Genomic DNA, 19,477 nt, shown 5'->3' with positions numbered 1-19,477 from the left:
GATAAGATAGTTACTCTCTTTTGGGAAGTTGGCTGCAGTTAACTGGTTACAGGTTCCAGTTTTCTGATCTGAAGAGATCTATGTACATGTTAATTATTAATCATCCAATGTCTTAATAAATATACCAAATGAAGAAGTGTTTTGATTTGTGATTGCTTAAGGTGGATAAACAATAACGCTAACAAACCCTAAACCACAATACAAACCTTTCAGGATCTTCATTATAGCAAAGTTGTAGTTTTTAAAACATTTCAAATGGTTACACAATGTGAACAGTTATAGCAGATTAAATGAGGCAAAACTAATCAGAGGTCTGCAAAAGTCAACTCAGAATAAGTGATTTCACCTTAATTAAAAAGGTGCAACACAAAGAAGGTTTGAACTTAAATCGAAGTGTGAAGAAAAATGAAACGTTAATGGAAATAAAGGAGAAAAATGGAGGATGGTTAACCAGAGAAAGTTCTCTTAGCCTGGAGTGCGATATTTTCAGATATGCTGTGCCAGCATGGTAGTGGATCAACAAGTGCTGATGATTAATGGGATTAAGATAGACTGCTCCGATGCTGTCTAATAAGAAGCAATATATTTTCAAGAGCAGTTTACAGAGCATCCTGGAGGTGGATAGATGTACATGCTCCAACATTTTCTCCAAAATGTCTGTTTTACCAAAACATAGAGTTAGGGTTGGATTAGGGTGACATGAAAACATTAATACAATAAAATATGGATTTGATTGAAAGTGAAAGTAGCAAGAGCAGTGTAGGACTGTTGGGATTTATTATATAAACATGTATAACTATTACAACTGTATAACATTGTCCTCACTACTATATCATGAATATTACTATACCATCTATAGTTACCAATATTAAATCAGCCTTAATCGCAATTAGTCTGGGCATTCAAAGCATTGGTAGGAAACATGGTGCATGGGGGCCTGGCACATCTGTTTCCTGGTGTTATTATTTAGAGGTAATAACACAAAGCAAAGTACCTTTAACTGCAAGTCAAAATTGCACAGTCATGCTGCACTTTAGAATTAACAGTTAGTCTAACATCAGAATCAGAATACTTTAATTAATCCCTAATGAAATTATGTAGTTACAGTTGCTCCAGTAACAGACTCAACTAATTAAAAAATACCATATATATTACAAAGTTTACAAAATATAACAAATAGATTAGCTCAATTATTAATATCCAGGATATTACAGAGATGAAATATATATGATTAACATTTTATTTCAACCTATAAAACTTGCTTGTTTTCATTGTAACATGCATGTTTTGGACTGTACAGGAAGGCACAAAAAATCTAAAGGGATATCAAGTTGTTTTTCGCTAGTGTTTTTTGTCTCTGTCAATCCACTCTCTGACCTCTGTGACATCCGTGGACCTTTGTGCTTGTGCAGTGATTGTACTGGGGAGTCTACAGGTAAGAATTCAGTGGAAAAATTGGGAAGTGCACATCTTAAAACAGATAATATTTTAGCAATTGGTCCCAAACTTGTCCACCCCAGTTTCTGCTCAGAAATTAAGAGCCATAAAGCAAGCTAATTGAAAAGGATGGACTGACAGATTTAAACGTGGCGTAAAACGGGTGAACACACCTACATGTGGGCGGTGTGTGTGTGTGAGGAAGACAGGTGACATGCCTTCAGCTCATAATAATCTAGGCGGAACAGACAGAGAGGACAAGTGGTGCTTGGAGAATGTGACACACGGGCATGTTTTATAAAGCTGGAGATCCTGCCTGCATGTCCTGCGTTTGCTACCTGCTAGTTCTACTCGCACAGAGACATTGCTCAGTGATTTCTGTTCTCCCTGCAGGTACGGCAATATGATGTTCGAACAACAGAGGCCAGGAACATGCCAACTCCACACTGGGCTTCCCCTATCCCCCACACAGCAGTGTTTGACTTATATCATCTACCTCCTGCTTTTTTTTCTACTCCTTTGCTGCGCTGCTCTGTCTCTGAGGAGTGAAAGCTTGTTTCATGTGGTTGAGTGGTGTAAAAAAAATCAAGAAGAGTATCTGTAGCCTTCACATCATCCTGCACAACTTTAAATCCAGTCCTTCAGGGGGTTGTTACACACTGCAGCTGCAAATTCACAAAACATGCTCTGCATCGACCTAAAGTAGAAGGACTGCCCCATTTTCTTAGGATTCCTGTGTCAATTATTAATGGCATGCATTTGTTTTTCCACAGTTCTTATTTAAAAGAAAACAAGAACAAAAGAAAAGTGAAGGAAGAAAGGAACACATGCTATGCAGTTAAAAGACATATGGCGCATCAGAAAACAAGAACAAACCACAGGAAAAACAGATCCGTGAGTGTTTAACTGCTTGTTGTAAAAACACTAACGAGGCAATTTCAACAGTTCAGCATGTTAATAATCCTCTGCTTTAAAAAACAGACTTGTTATAATTGCTTTGTTTCCCTTTTTGCTTTTTCTGATGGAGGGTAGGATTGTTTGTTTTAGTCTTGTCATGCATACTACAAGTTGTGAAGTTTTGGATTTCTCCACATGTGGAGTGGCCTAAAGACTATAACAGACTACAAGGGGAGGAGCTGCAGCATGGGGGTGGTGACTGCTTCTGTACCTGAGGAGCTGAACTGCTTCTCGCCCGCTTTGAGAAGCACAGCAAGCCAGAGTTTCTGTCAGAGGAGGACAGATGTGCAAATGCATGGAAAGCTCCCAGACTGGACAACATCCCAGGTCATGCCCTCAAAACATGCACTCACAAACTGGCAGATGCTTTTGTCTGTAATCCCCTCATGCTTCAAGAGGACCGCCATCTTCCCTGTCCCCAAGAAACCTAATGTAAACCACCAGTGTTTCCTTATTTCTGTCTTCATGTTTAGTATAAGACCACTTTTCTCCGTGTTCAGTATGTTTGTGTTGTTTCCTCATCCACCTGAGACTATCTAATTAAGGGAAATAATATCTAGTCCTGGCATGATTGATAAAGTGGAGAGTTCAGAAATATATGTACACACGTGAGTGCACTGGTGGTAATTTTGCTTGAAATGCAGTATTTAAAAATAATATATGTGCTAAAGGGGCATCACTGTGACTCAGTGGCTGGCACTGTTGCCTCATACAGCATGAAGATTCTGGGTCACCATCTGGACCTTACTGTGTGGTTTGTAGGTTCTCTCCTGGTACTCGGACTTCCTCCCACAGTCAGACATGCAGCTAGTGGGGTTAGGTTAACTGGTGATTCTAAACTGCCCATCGCTGTGAATGCGAGTGTCAATGGTTGTCTCTGTGTTAGCCTTGACATACAGGTGACCTGTCCAGGATGTACCCCACCTGGGATAGGATCAAGCCCCTCTGTGAAAGGATAAGCATAAGAAAATGGATGGATGTGATAAAATGAGTAAAAATAATCATTCTGTAATGATTGTGAATGAGAGAATGGAACGATATTATGAATGGGAAGCCATCGGGGCCTGTAACCAGATATAACATTTGTGCAACTGGAGTCCTGTCAATCACCAGTAAGAACCATTAAAGATTATGGTTTAAAAAACTTTTTTTTAATGGTTCTTCAAGGTTATTCTTGCCTTCAAAATTAACAGATCCCTGGGCATTTTTTTTCCCGCTAACCAAAGTAAATATCCAGGAAATCACAAAGTTCCCAAATCATTGAAGGAAGAGTTGTCAGGTGTGTCAACAGAGGTATGCAGGGTAGGCATGCCCACCACAAGCCCTTAGCAAATCGTTTTAGGACATTATCTTTTAGGAGCAGAGACTCAGACCCTTTAGATGGCAACCTGGTCCGGACATCTTGTTCAGGGGTAACTGAAATGTAACACCATGCACATCATCAATCAGCAGAACTTTAAAGGAAACAGAGCAGTTTAATTCCATAAACCTAAGTAGCTTTCCCAAGGTCCCATGCAAAGCAAGCAGTCTCACTATACACCAAGTTAGACAGACAATAAATGTTTGAAAATTTTAGACATAATTAGTTCTTCACTGTATTTTTTTATTTTTATTTTACTGTTTTTGAAATACCTAACAATTGAATGAGTAGTAAAAAAGGAATAACTACTCATTTGTGGTGTGCAGCTGTGCACATGGATTCACAAGCGAGTATATTTTTGGCCTTAGGCTTGACCATCCAGCACCATACTTAACAGAGACACCTGAAAGAGGGCTGCTCTAATCTCAGAATGATGAAGGAAATAAGAAAAATGTTCTCAAACAAGTTGCTTGTTGGTGAGGAGTGGAGCTCTTTGTTTGAGTCTATCAGGATATGATGGCCAGTTAATGACACCACATTTGGGTTAAGTGTACTTACTACAAACAGCAGAAAGCTCATTAGAGTTTAGTCTGCAGGGAGCAATGGGTACAAGTAGAATCAGTCAGTGATATCCACTACTGAACCCTCATTAAGCAAACCTTGTAGATTTTTTTTGTTACATAACCAGGCAGATGAAAAAGTCTTCTTATTAAGATTTATCGAGAATCAAGAGGCTGCTAAATTTAGCTGCAACTGGATGATGAATGCTTTCTCTGGAAATTACTGATCATTAAAGGAAAATCTGAAGTGAATAAGAAACATAAATTCACTCACAAAACCTCTTTGTTCTTGATGCAACTGGGTGAAGGGCATCTCTGTGCACTTCAGGTTGTATACACTTGTGGTCAGACGTTTTGGCAGCAGTGCAAAGTTAGCTATGTTTCTATGACATACTGGGGAACAATCAGAAACATTTCACAAGTTTCAAAATTTAAGGCAAATACGTAATAATTTTGTTTTGCGGTGGTGTAAGTGTCAAACATTTTGGCCACAGTTTTTATCCATGTCCATCAACCAATAGAGGAATAAATAATAAATAATAACTGGTATGCACACCATATAGTGCTGCACTGGATGGATTCAGCACTTTTAGATGTGTGGTTATGAAACAGAGAATGAGCATTCATTAACAGTCATTGTTCCCTATGCTATTGATAGAGCAGAGACAAAAATAGCATCATAAAGGCTGTTATTTCCAGGTATTTTTAATTTTTTCTTCTTGTTCTGAGAGCAGTTTTCCAGCATACAGGTGTGTTTTAATTCCAAAACCAGACCCTTTGAAGAAAGTAAATACACTATAAAAACCAATTATTTAAATTCCTGATATATTATGAATGACTGTGGTAGGGTAGCATTTTGATGGCTCCAAGAACAAAACAGACTAGAAAGTAATTCTGGTTGAACTAGAAATGTATGGTTGCTCAGAAGTGAATCCTCCGGAGAAGCTTGGTAAGCTAATGAAGATTTTACAAAAAAAATAAATAAAGAAATTAAAAGTGGGACCACTGGCACCACTGTCATGTGTTATATCGCTATTCATTCCATGGTAACTCCTAACTCCAAGGACCTTATTAAAAGAAACCACATTCCTCAAGGTAGTTTCTATCTCCTATTTAGATGTATGCCTATCAGTTTGAAGTTGGACGTGGTTGACAAAATTGGAGCCCTCTGTCAGTTGCAATGTCTACTGAGATGCCTTGTAAATGGAACATGCATTGGACTTGGACAGGGGTAAGCAATCCGCAGCTCCGGATCCGGCTCTTTCATCTTTATACTGTGGCTCCGCGTGGCTTGGGAAAGTAAATAAGTACTTAACCAAAGTGTATTTTTTTGTGTGTTTTTTTAAACTTGTAGTACTAAATTGGAAGATTATTGTGATCTTGAAATATTAAAATTAAATTATATTTAATTATTTTTCATCGCTCAAAATAAGGGTCACACTCGCATGCATTTATTGAAAATTTGAACCCCAAGTGGGCCAAGTATGGAGAAATGTAAGGAAAGAAAAATATCTGAAGAAAACAGAACATTTAATGATGCCTGGGCAGATTCATTTGCATTTACTTCTGACGAGAGTGGCCTACCAGTATGCCTAATTTGTGGATTGTCGATCTTTGGATCCACATATGTATGTGAGCAGCTATTCTCCACCATGAACTATGTTAAAACATAGTTCACTGGGTAAGCACACCTCTCTCTAGGTATGGGGAGGAGCTGGACATGAGTGCGAATAATCATAACACCCAGGAACTTCAGTTAACTGTGACTTTAGTTTTAAAGAGGTAACAGTTTCACAACAAAAATAACAATCAGAGCCCTTTACGAACTAAAATGAAAATAAAACACATTGTCCTTAATCATTTGAATTGTCCCTCTGAAGGTATTTGGTTAGGTTGCAACCTTATATTTTAGTTTTTCTCAGAGTTTTACAGAGTTGAGGGTCAGTCAAGTCTTTTGTCTGTTCACTGTTGCCAGTCGGGATGACTGGTGGAATCCTACCAGAAATCAGATAAACCATTGGCGGTCTAACTGGTTGTGCAGATTTCAAAGAGTGTGCCAGTAAAGCCAGTTTTCCATTTGTAACCCTCACTGACTAACTGGTAAGCACTGAGGAAGTCCAGTTCAGAAAACATAATGGCACCATGTAGTGGTTCAATGCAGAACTTATCAACAGCACTTGGCAGTTTTTTTGTTTGTTTGTTTTTTCCATTCTGATCTGGTTTAATCCTTGATAGTCTATACAGAGCCTGCTCACAAAGAAGAAAACTGGACCTACCAGAAATGAGGACTATCAGATGGTTCCTGCAGCAAGTGACTCTGATGTGTTTTTTCAGAGATTCTCTTTAGTGGCAAAAGAGGTTGTACTCCTAGCTAGTAGGTAGGAAGGGGGGCTTCTGGGAAAATGCTGATGGAACAATCATAAGGTTGATGTGGATGTAACACCCGTCCCACGTTCTATTGAGAGGCGCCCTGGGTTCCTGTTGTTACTTTCCTACTGATACTCCCTTTTTAATGCTTATGGTATAAAATATGCAATAAAACTACACTATATGGAAATAAATCACACACAAGCAGGTCAATTATAAAGTTAACTCCACTTTAGTGAATGATTATTTAACAACACAAAAGAAAATAAGTAAACGCAATAAAGTTTGTTAAACAATGGTAAGGTATCTACCTCCTCAACAGAAACAAAATAATCAAATAATATTGTGGGCCCACACGCACTCTCACCAACACACACACACCTCAAGTGCTACAGTCTTTCTGCTAGCAAACCCCTCGTTGCAGGCCTGAGTCGTGGCTCGGGTACGTTGGGACCTAAAACAATATGGTCGCTTCACTCGTTGCCAAGCAGTAAAATAAAAAGCACGTGCAAATAACAGTACTCACACCTCCAGGCAGTTCAAGGGGATAGCGGGGGAAACTGGGTCAAGGCTACCAGCAGGCAGCGGCAGCAGCACTCACAGTCGTCCTCGCCACGTGCTCCCACGTGAACACATAACTTCAGCACACCAGCAGAAGGGACCTCTCTGAAACGCCAGCAAGACGTCCGTCTCCTCCTACTGAATCATACAACCCCGCTAAATGCCAGTTCACATGTGATAACATTCAATCTTAGCATTAGCTTAATAAATAAAAACAGAGCAGAACAAGAGCTTAACGAATATGCTAGGCTACGCTAGCGGCTATATTAGCAGCTGTGCTAGCGGCTGGCTGTGTTAGCAATTGAGCTAGCGGCTAATCGCGGTTAGCAGTTAGCCCGTTTTACACAATAACATAAGGCACAAGTGTCAGACAAAAATGACATTTACCTCACAGTAGGGTACAACTAGAGCTGGGTGATATAAGATTTTTTCATATCACGATATGTTTTTTTCATTTCAGGCGATAACGATATATATCGCGTCTTGATGCATTCTCAATCATCCAGGAAAGTAAATCTCCAAAAGTTGAATCTGTTCATCTGGACGTAGCGTTTTGTGGGAGAAACGTTTCGTCACTCATCCAAGTGACTTCTTCAGTCTCAGCTGACTGCAGGTTTCCCCAAACCTTATAAACAGTACATTTGCATAATGACTGAAACCAGCCCACTGAAGGAACAATGGGCTGTGAGGTACATCCAGAACACCCTGGATTTTGTTGAGAAGGTGAGAGATGTCATTATGGAGGCAGATGAAACCATGGTCTCGTACGACGTTACATCTCTCTTCACTTGCATCCCAGTCACGGAAGCATTGGAGGTAGTCCATAAGAGATTACAGGATGACACCAACCTCAGCAACAGGACCACTCTCAGCATCGACCAAGTGTGTTTGCTTTTGGAACTGTGTCTTCATTCCACCTACTTCACATACAAGGGTCAGTTCTACAGGCAGAAACATGGGTGTGCCATGGGCTCCCCAGTTTCACCCATCGTGGCCAATTTGTACATGGAAGAAGTGGAAAAGAGGGCGTTGCTATCCTACCCTGGAACACCACCAAGCCATTGGTTCAGATATGTGGATGACACCTGGGTGAAAATCAAATCTCAGGACGTACTACATTTCACGGATCACATTAACTCGGTGGACCGACACATCAAATTCACCAGGGAGGATATGAAAAGTGGCAGGTTAGCCTTCTTAGACTGTGAGATTTCCATCAGTAATGGGGGACATCTAAAAGCTGACATGTACCGTAAACCTACACATACGGATCAGTATCTAAGGTTTGACTCTCATCATCCACTGGAGCACAAACTGGGTGTCATCAGGATGCTACAACACAGAGCGAACACCATCCCCACTGACACAGCGGCCAGGGAGGCAGAAGAACAGCACATCAAGAAGGCCCTGAGTAAATGTGGTTATCCCAGCTGGACTTTTGTCAAAGCTGGGAAGGCTCCTAAAGAAAGCTCCAGGAGAGAAGGACAACCGCTGCCCAGGCGAAAACCTGTAGTGATCCCATATGTGTCAGGAGTATCGGAACAGTTGAGACGCATTTTTTCTAAACACCGGGTCTCTGTGGCTTTTAAACCCCAAAATACGCTGCGCCAAAAACTGGTCCACCCCAAGGATCGGGTCCCCCGACACAAACAGAGTAACATAGTGTACGCTGTTAAGTGCCAGGAGGATTGCCAGGATTTATACATCGGGGAAACCAAACAACCTCTAGCGAAGCGGATGGCACAACACAGAAGAGCTACCTCATCAGGCCAGGACTCTGCAGTTTATTTACACCTACAGGCCAGTGGACACTCTTTCAACAATGAGGATGTACACATCCTGGACAGGGAGGAACGCTGGTTTGAGCGTAGAGTCAAGGAGGCCATTTACGTGAAAAGGGAAAGACCATCTCTGAATCGAGGAGGGGGCCTAAGGGTACATCTTTCGCCATCTTACAATGCTGTGATTGCAGCCATTCCCCAACTCTCTGTGAATGGTACTCATGGCCATTGATCAGTGTTCTTTGATCAGTGGGTTTTGGTCAGTGATTGTTGATCAATGGTCATGGGAATTTGCATAATTATGATTAAGGAACTGACCTCACAGCCCATTGTTCCTTCAGTGGGCTGGTTTCAGTCATTATGCAAATGTACTGTTTATAAGGTTTGGGGAAACCTGCAGTCAGCTGAGACTGAAGAAGTCACTTGGATGAGTGACGAAACGTTTCTCCCACAAAACGCTACGTCCAGATGAACAGATTCAACTTTTGGGGATATATATCACGATATAAGCCAAATAAATATATTTGTAAGATTTAAATGTGCCGTTGCTCACAAGTAAAATGTGAAATAATTAGCAGCTTGTTTTAATTAAAATATTTATTTCCCATAATAAGTTCAACAGGGTAGATGTACTTAAGGAACATGAGACTTCAGTTTCAGATAAATAAAGGCAAATATTGCAAACTACACAAAAGGCAGCCGCTAAAGCGTTTAAGTTTCAAAATAGAACAAACAAAACAGACTATTAAATTGTTAATTCCACTTAGAAACAAAATATTAATTCTAAAAATAAATCTTAGGTCGTTTTACAGAAGAACAGACAAAATTGACTAACTTTTGTCAATATCAAATAAACTGAGAAACTAAAAGGAAATTCTCAATCTCTCCTTGTTGTATAGCTTAGCTTTTCAAACAGTTTTAACAGTTACTTTAGTCTGACAAAAGCCGAATGACGAATTAGCGCTTTCAGTCAGAGATTGAGCATGCACCGCTTTATTGTATTTCCAGACTTGCTTTCGGCACAATTTACAGTGCGTGCTACTCTGTTTTTTGTCAGACTTGAAATAGCCGAAATACCTTCACACTACGGAACTTCTGTGGCCCTTCCATTCGACAAGCTCTCCGGGATTGGAACCATCATCTGTTTTTTCTTCGGTAACCTTCGCTCATGCTCTCGGTTGATTTTTCTCTAGTCGGCAAACTCATTTCCTTCATTACCCGGGCTGCACGGCTGCAAAAACAAATACACGTGTGCCTTGGCGCTTGTGCTGTACGTAACAAGTCAGGTGACGTGACGCTGCGGCTGTGATTGGTTCGGCTCTGCGCTACTTAATTTGGATTGGCTGTTCTTTTTTTTTTTTTAAGAGGACAACAGAGATGAGGCCTATCGCAATAGTTTAATTTTTCTGTCGAGAAAAAGTTATTTCGCAATACATATCGTTATCGTTTTATCGCCCAGCTCTAGGTACAACAGATTTCCACTCCAGCTAACTATCCGTCAACCCGAAAATACGTTGCCCTTCTATAAACTCCGCGTCCACTCGACACTGCTGTTCATCTCTCGTCTCTCTCTCCTCCTGCAGAGTGCACACGGCCTGCACTTACTCCCACCCCCTACCTAAGACCACTTCAGGGTTCACTGGAGCTGTAGTACATATCAATAGCATATCAAAAATAATGACATAAACCTCAAAATACAAATAAAAAGGTTGTGCATTTAACTGACACACATCACATACCTTACAGGCATTTGTATACATTCTTGAACACATTAAACATTTGCAATTAACCATGAATACAAACGAACTATTTAAATAAATGACCTTTTTATATAGCCAGGGCTACATGGAGAAAGGTTATTTTCCTTACAGAAGACTTGTTTGAGGTTGTGAGATCAGTAGAATAAGTAAAGCCTTGAGAGAAGGCTTGCTGCTCATTAGCAGGCAGAACAGCTGAGAACAGAGAGACAGATAAGAAGGGAAAGGGGGACCAGGTCTGCCTACACCATAACACGTTGTTCTTGGTTTCACAGTGCCACATGTAACATTGGTTTCACTTTTCAGATCTGGAAGCCATATTCATGTACTAAATATGCTCAAAACAGCAAACCTTAAACCATGAACAAACATAGCCTATGTAACCAATTTTTCCACACATTTTTGACTTAACCCTAAGGTAACAGTGACAATAGACATGCATCTTTAAAGCACCTACTTAGCACCACGGTATCGATTTTAAAATCCTACATCACCTCATTCTCAAGTAAAAGATTTTCAGAAAACTTGACCTCTGAATTTGAGATCAGAGGTCAATGACCTCTGGCCTCAAGGCCCCCAAAATGACCAGGTGTGTGAGGAGCCACACCTTAATGCCACACCAATGTTATTCTGTTCCCTTCCAGACCGTGCAATATTACCCAAGAGTACCTTATTGAATATTTGTTTCATCCCCCCATCATACGCTGCTACCCCCTTTATTCTATTGCACAATACTTTGTCACTTTCTAGAATCGCCTGCACTGATAGTTAAGTTATTTATTCACCAGGATATAGTTATATATGTTACTTCGTTAGAGTTATTCGATACTATGTCTTGCACTATCCTACTGTATATTACTGTACACTACTATTCTTATTGTATATATTGTATATGTTATATCTTATTCATCTGTTCCTCTGTCTCTCCTGCTGCTTTGAGCATGTACATGACAAAAGAATTTCCCTCGGGATAAATAAAGTTATTCTTATTCTTATTCTTATTATTCTTAAATATGCATAGAATGATGAGGAAATGCACTGCAGGTGCATGGCTGCCAAGCCCAGGAAAGGACAGCTCAGAAGCTCAGATGGGCACACCTCTCCACCTGGGAGCACAGAGGAAGAAAGTGAGATAGGGAGGGGAAAAAAAGCCAAGAGCCTGTTTAGACCCTGACAAGTCTTTATTTCTCCATTCATATTTTAATGAGAGGACTTTGTTACCACCCTGGTTTGCTTACTAGTTAAGCTTTATTCCACAGGGGAAAGATTATTTTATCTACTGGAGAAGGAAAGTGTGGGTGTGATTTCATCAGTGTACATTTATAGATGTTTACATCGAAAACTGGCTTTATATATTTGTGCGACTCTGTGTCTCAGTCATTTTGTTACTATCTATAAAGCTGCTTTTGAACATCATAGTGTAGTCTTGTGTGCAGAGTATGTGTGTCTTTGTGGAGATGATGATGAATGGTTCTGATCAGCAGTGAGGATGACACCAGCTCCTTTGGAGGGCCCTGTAGGATTACGGTACATTGCCAGCATTTGGGAAACAACCACTGAGGCAGAAAATCATTTTCATAAAGTGTCACACACCCAACTGAAACATAAAGAGAAGAATACCTAATGTGACGCCAGTGCATATGATATATACATATAAATACATGGGGAACTTGATAAAATCAGACCACCCCTCACCCACCTTCCCGGTCCAGAATACCTCAGAGCTGTTTCCTCTGTGCTGTTAACTTCAGTAATTTAATACAGTCTCTTTCATTAGCGTTCTTGAAAAGATAAAGTATATTTTGGTGTTTAACTTTGACAGGGGATTTCTTCAAATCACCCCGTACTTCTTCAGCTGATAACACCTGAGTTAGAAAACACAAACACTGCAGTTGTCTTTCACTCGCGAGGGGCAGTCATGGAACGCAAGATCTGCCTCTCATTACTGCCTGCGACTTTTATTTATACAGTTCTGTGTCTGTGTGTGTGTGTGTGTGTGTGTGTGTGTGTGTACAAAGATAACAACGTCACTCAGAGCAGCGGGTTTTTCCCTTTTCTACATCTGTATGTTCTCGTAAAAGAGCTGAGGTTTCTCTTCTCTACATCTAAATGTTCTCTGAAAAGAGCTGAGGTTTCTCTTCTCTACATCTAAATGTTCTCTGAAAACAGGAAACGGTTAGTAGCTGAATAAATTCATGACACACAAGTTACTAGGTGAAAAGTCACGTAGACATGTGCTTAATGATAAATGAAGGAATACATTTCATGGAGCTGATCACATATATACAATTTTTCTTCTGACAAACTTCTATAAGGTAAGGAAAATCCACTATCAAGTGATAGTGGATTTTTTTTAAGTGATGATGTATGAACCCTGCTCCTGGGTCCAAACTACTCTGCATTTATTAAGGCTGTTGTGTTTTTAACATGTTTTAATGCTTTGTATCTTGTTCTGTTTAATCTGAATAAGACCCTAAAAAAAGGCAGTGATCACTGTCGGACTGGATCCGTTTTTATTACCACTGTTCATCAGCAGAACGTTTTAAAGCTCAATTTTTAAAACCTTACGATGTAACTACAGCCCAGAGTATGCATTTGTTCCGAACCATTGGGAACCCTCAAGTTAACTTTTATTGAGAAGAAAAAATTTAGCGTTTATCCTCCAACTTCACTGTGCTAATGTGTTTATACTGTGCTAACCATAGCTCTGTAGCTTTACCACAAGTTATCAGTCAATATTTAATCAGCTTCCTTACTGATATAATCTGCAGTAATAATAACGAACATATTTCTAATATAATATATATATATATATATATATATATATATATATATATATATATAAAAAACACCCAGCACGCCCCTGCGGGCGGTTTATCCTTCAAGCTCGGGTCCTCTACCAGAGGCCTGGGAGCTTGAGGGTCCTGCGCAGTATCTTAGCTGTTCCCAGGACTGCGCTCTTCTGGACAGAGATGTCCAATGTTGTTCCCGGGATCTGCTGGAGCCACTCGCCTAGCTTGGGAGTCACCGCACCTAGTGCACCGTTACCTTCACCCTCCACATCCTCTCGAGCTCTTCTCTGAGCCCTTGGTATTTCTCCAGCTTCTCGTGTTCCTTCTTCCTGATATTGCTGTCATTCGGAACCGCTACATCGATCACTACGGCCGTCTTCTTCTGTTTGTCTACCACCACTATGTCCGGCTAGTTACCCACCACCATTTTGTCCGTCTGTATCTGGAAGTCCCACAGGATCTTAGCTCGGTCATTCTCCACCACCCTTGGGGGCATCTCCCATTTTGACCTTGGGACTTCCAGGTTATACTCGGCACAGATGTTCCTGTACACTATGCCGGCCACTTGGTTATGGCGTTCCATGTATGCCTTGCCTGCTAGCATCTTGCACCCTGCTGTTATGTGCTGGATTGTCTCTGGGGCATCTTTACACAGCCTGCACCTGGGGTCTTGCCTGGTGTGATAGACCCCAGCCTCTATGGATCTTGTACTCAGAGCTTGTTCTTGTGCTGCCATGATTAGTGCCTCTGTGCTGTCTTTCAGTCCAGCCACTGGTAGGATTTCTGGATATCAGCCACCTCCTCTATCTGCCGGTGGTACATACCGTCCAGGGGCCTGTCCTTCCATGATGGTTCCTCGTCTTCCTCCTCTTTCTTGGGTTTCTGCTACCTGAGGTATTCACTGAGCACTCGGTCAGTTGGGGCCATCTTCCCAATGTATTCTTGGATGTTCGTTGTCTCATCCTGGACTGTGGTGCTGACACTCACCAGTCCCCGGCCCCCTTCCTTCCGCTTAGCGTACACCCTCAGGGTGCTGGACTTGGGGTGAAACCCTCCATGCATAGTAAGGAGCTTTCTTGTCTTGATGTCAGTGGCTTCTATCTCCTCCTTTGGCCAACTTATTATACCAGCAGGGTACCTGATCACGGGCAGGGCGTAGGTGTTGATAGCCCGGATCTTGTTCTTACCGTTCAGCTGACTCCTCAGGACTTGTCTGACCCTCTGCAGGTACTTGGTGGTTGCAGCTTTCCTAGCGGCCTCTTCATGGTTCCCATTCGCCTGCGGGATCCCCAGGTACTTGTAACTGTCCTCTATGTCTGCAACGTTGCCTTCTGGTAGTTCAATCCCCTCAGTTCTGACTACCTTCCCTCTCTTTGTTACCATCCGACTACACTTCTCCAGTCCGAACGACATTCCAATGTCATTGCTGTATATCCTGGTAGTGTGGATCAGTGAATCGATGTCTCGTTCACTCTTGGCATACAGCTTGATGTCATCCATGTACAGGAGGTGGCTGACAACTCCCTGTTTTCGTCTCTTGCCCACCGATGCCTTCTTGTTCCAGTAGCCCACTTGTCATCAGGGTGCCCTGGTTCCTCAACACCTGACGCGGACCTTGTTGATCCGGGCGACGTCCGAGCCGGCATGCCTTCATATTTATCTGTCTCGCTCATGTCTGCGGTAGGCTCACTTAGCATAGGGGGTCTAGCCTTAGGACCCTTACTGGATACAGACGCCCCAGTTTAACCACTACGCTATCCAGCTGCTATATATATATATATATATATATATATATATATATATATATATATGTATATATATATATATATATGATGTTTCGTTAGGGGTCAGAATTTAACGCTTTAATTGCGATTAATAAATTCGAAAACAATATCGTGTTAAAAAAAATAATCCATTTAGTCACACTCTGCATTCCAAGCAAAGGGGAACTTTTGTCAATGCACGATTTCCTAGTATACCGATTACACTGATGCCCATGCAGAGCTATAAAGAGCTTGTGTCCAAATTCATAGGCTGCATTCTCCGGAGGACCCAGCCTTTGTGGTCTACGTGGGCTGGGTCCTCTGAGGGCCGGGTAGGCCAGAAGTGAGCGGCTGTGAAATTGGACGGTCTAGCCTTCAGATTTGCATCACCAGCTGTCTCGGTGGAGTTTAATAAACTCAGCCGTCTGCCCCTTGCTGTCTAAAATATAACAGGACACTGGCGTAAATTCTCGACCATCTCACACTTTTCAGTTTTCCATTTGATGTTCATTGAGCTGTAATCTCAGCCAAACCGATTTACTCAGGAACAAATAAAACACTGAAAAAAGCCAAACAATAACATTTTTAAGTCATCTAAGTGACTTATATATCATGTTTAACCTGAGTAGCGAGTCCGGTGTTCTCACCGGCTCTAGTGAACCTACGACCTCCCGGTCAGCTTCGAACTGGTGGGTAACAGACGTCTACTAAAACGTCGAAGCACTTTTGCATATATGTGATCTCTTGATAAACCAAGCAGATATTTGAAGTTTACACATCTACAGTCTCGCCTGAAAATATCTTAAAAGTTTATTTTGTGACCCAGAAAGAGTAATATGCGTAATATTAAAACTAAGTAGCTGCCGCCATTGCTGGAAACTGGAATTGGCTGGGCCATGAAGGATAAACCCGACCCACCCTTCAAATTCAGGGAGTTGAAAGACGCATTTGTCGGCTGCATTTGGAGCAGCCTTCGAATTGGGACAGCCTTCGTCGCCTGGCTGTCATGTAATCGGCCTACAAATGCGGCCTCCAAAGGATGTGGCCTGGATTTTGGGACAGACCTATAGAGAGTATAGCAGATTAATGTAGCTACCATGACATCACCAGTGTTTTGAAACCTACCGTTCGCGTCTCAGTCCAACTCATTGTAAAGAAGATTTAGACTGCTTGAGTTCGTGTTCAGTTCTCTGTCCCACTTACAGCCAAAGTGTTATGATCCATGACGACCATGTGTCATGTTTCTTTATATTTTCTGGCTCCTCCCTTTAGAATGTTTGTTGGTGTGTGTAGCTCTTTCTCCTCACTTCAAAAACGCTTGTGCATGTGTTGGCTATTGAGACAAGTGGGACTGCTGATTGGCTGGTTTGAAAAAGTTCCTGAGTGTGGATTGATTGATTTGATGGATAGCAGTCTTTCAGCCTCAAGACCGCCCCTCTCCTTGCCTCTTCTTCAATTCAATTCAGTTTTATTTATATAGCACCAAATCACATCAACAGTCAACTCAGGGTACCTTATATTGTACGGTAAAGACCCTATAATAATAGAGAGAAAACCCCAACAATCAGATGGCCCCCTATTAGAAAATACTTTGTGACAGTGGGAAGGAAAAACTCAATTTTAACAGAAAGAACTCCTACCGCCATCTCTGGGGCAGGGAGAGGGAGACAGGACAAAAGACATGCAACACCCAACAAAGAAGCCAACACAGAGCCAGAGATTTGCTAGTAGCATTCAGTGTTTGTGTGTAAAGCCTGAATAGAAGGGAATTTTGAAAGCTGAGTTGTACTCCTGATATATTTGTTATTACATGAAAGCATTTTGTAGATAGTCTTTGTAAATAGTGATTTGTATATAGCACTCTACATATGGAACACCTTGCAGCAGTTAAGTAGTAGTGAGAAGCCTCTTTTGTTGAAACACTTTTTTCTCCTGTTTGTTGGTTAGAAGCCTAGTTTAAAGAACTGTCATTTCTTTGTCTTTTATTTTCTGTTAGGGAAAACAGGGATCATTAGAAATTGTTTTGTTCTTTTGGCATTGCTCCCCTTTGAAGCCAAAAAACTGTTGCTCAGTAGTTTTGTTTAGTGCTGCTGGGCTTTTCTTAGGAGTGGCTGGCGTGGAGGACTCGAACCTCATGTTATGTCTCAGTTACTGCTAGACAAGGTTACAAATGACTGTAGCCACTACTGCTTTTCATTTGTGTATTGGATGGCTGATGAAAATATGGAACATTTTTAACACGTACGTAAAGTGCTTTTGTATGATGTTTTTATGTAAAGGGGAAATCCCTGATCAATTTAATAAAGGTTTTTATCGACTTGACTTTTTGATCATTGCTGCTTACTTTGTCTTTGAAATTAAAGCTTGACTGTTTGCCTTTGACAACTGGGGGAGATGCATAGCAACATTCATTCTTATTGGGTTGTTTGGAAAAGTTGGTTCAAGAACTTGGGAGAGCTTTACAAGGAGTGACTGGTGTCAGTGCACTAAGAGTGACTACCTACAGTACATGCATCTTCAGGAAGTGGGATAGAACTGTCACATTCCTGATATCAAACCACTCCGGAAGCAGAGATAACAACAGAAGCATCTTACATAGGCTATGGAGAAAAAGGATTGGACTGCTGTGCCGGGGTCCAAAGTCTTGGTTTCAGATGAAAGTGAATTTTACATTTCTTTTGTATCTCCGCTCATATAGTCTGGAGGAAGAATGGAGAGGCTTTGAAGTTCAGTGTGAAGGTTCTGTAGTCTGTGATGATGTGTCCATGTCATCTGCTGTTATTGGTTGGCCCACAGTGTTTTATCAAGTCAGCATAGCATCAACCAGGACTTTTTTTTTTTTTTTTGAGAGGAAGATCAGAAACAACCTGGGCTTCAATAACAGCTCAGCAGTGCCAGAAGCTCATCATTTTAATACAATATAGATGCAGTTATTCACTGTAAAGGAGCCCTAACCAAGCGCCAAATGTGTAAATGAAGGTACTCTTCAGAAGAAAATAATTTTTTTTCAATCTTGGAAATAAAAAAAAAGAGATATAATCCCTGGTGTGTCAATAGATTAATAAAAACACACTGTAACCCACTCTGCAAGACATAACAGAGATTTACCAGTACCGATGCTCTCCCAAATAACCAGAGACTTTGTTTTTAAATGGGAAATGCTTGGCATCCAATCACACGCTAAATGGAATGTGGTCAATGTGTGGCCTTTAATTAAGCCCTTCCACAGGGGAGAATTTACTGTTTTGGAAGGAGAAAAGAATAAGTACATGGTATTTTCCTCACCCACTTAGGCCAGTAAGTCATAAAGCATTTATGCTGTGGGTACACAAGGGAATTCCTGCTTTACTGATGCATACAACAGCATTAACATAATGCACTATATCTCCAATGGGATGACACCGAGTGGCTAAATTTGAAAAGACCTTGTCTCAAAGGGCAACACATATGATATGATACAAAAATGTCTTGTGCCCCATTTCTTTCTGACTCAGCTATGAGCTATTTTTGTGCTTAGATGAAGGTCTTGTGTGAGGGTTACTATGGATGAACTGATAGTGTGTCACAATAGGCTAGGTCAGGGGTCGGCAACCCGCGGCTCCGGAGCCGCATGCGGCTCTTTAGTCCTTATAGTGCGGCTCTGCGTGGTTTGGGAAAATAAATTAGAAGTATTTAGCTGAAGTGCATTTTATTTGTGTTTAGTTCTTTTTTAAAAAACTTGTAGTTCTATATTGGAAGATTGTTGTGATTTTGAAATATAAAAATAAAATTATATTTTATTATTTTTTTCATCGCTCAAAATAAGCGTCACACTCGGGGAAGCCGGTGTACCCACCGAAACGCCGTGCATTTATCGAGACTTTCAATCCCAGATAGGCCAATTATGGATCTTCGGATCCACATTATGTCGGCAGCCATTCTCCACCATGAACTATCTTAAAAACAAACACCGCTCACGCCTCACAGGTGACAGCTTTCAGTCCTGCGTGAAGACGAAAGCCCCGATTTGCAGATGCTGTGCGCAGAGGTTCGGGACCAGAAGTCTCATATCACGGCGGACCCGACGATGTTTGCATGAACACGCTTTTCAGCATCTCTTTATTGACCACTTTTCACACACGGTAGCTGTGTACGCATACAGC

Source organism: Oreochromis niloticus, linkage group LG15 (assembly GCF_001858045.2).
Source record: "Oreochromis niloticus isolate F11D_XX linkage group LG15, O_niloticus_UMD_NMBU, whole genome shotgun sequence".
In the NCBI taxonomy this organism is placed as follows: domain Eukaryota; kingdom Metazoa; phylum Chordata; class Actinopteri; order Cichliformes; family Cichlidae; genus Oreochromis; species Oreochromis niloticus.
Note: the sequence above shows the minus strand (reverse complement) of the source record.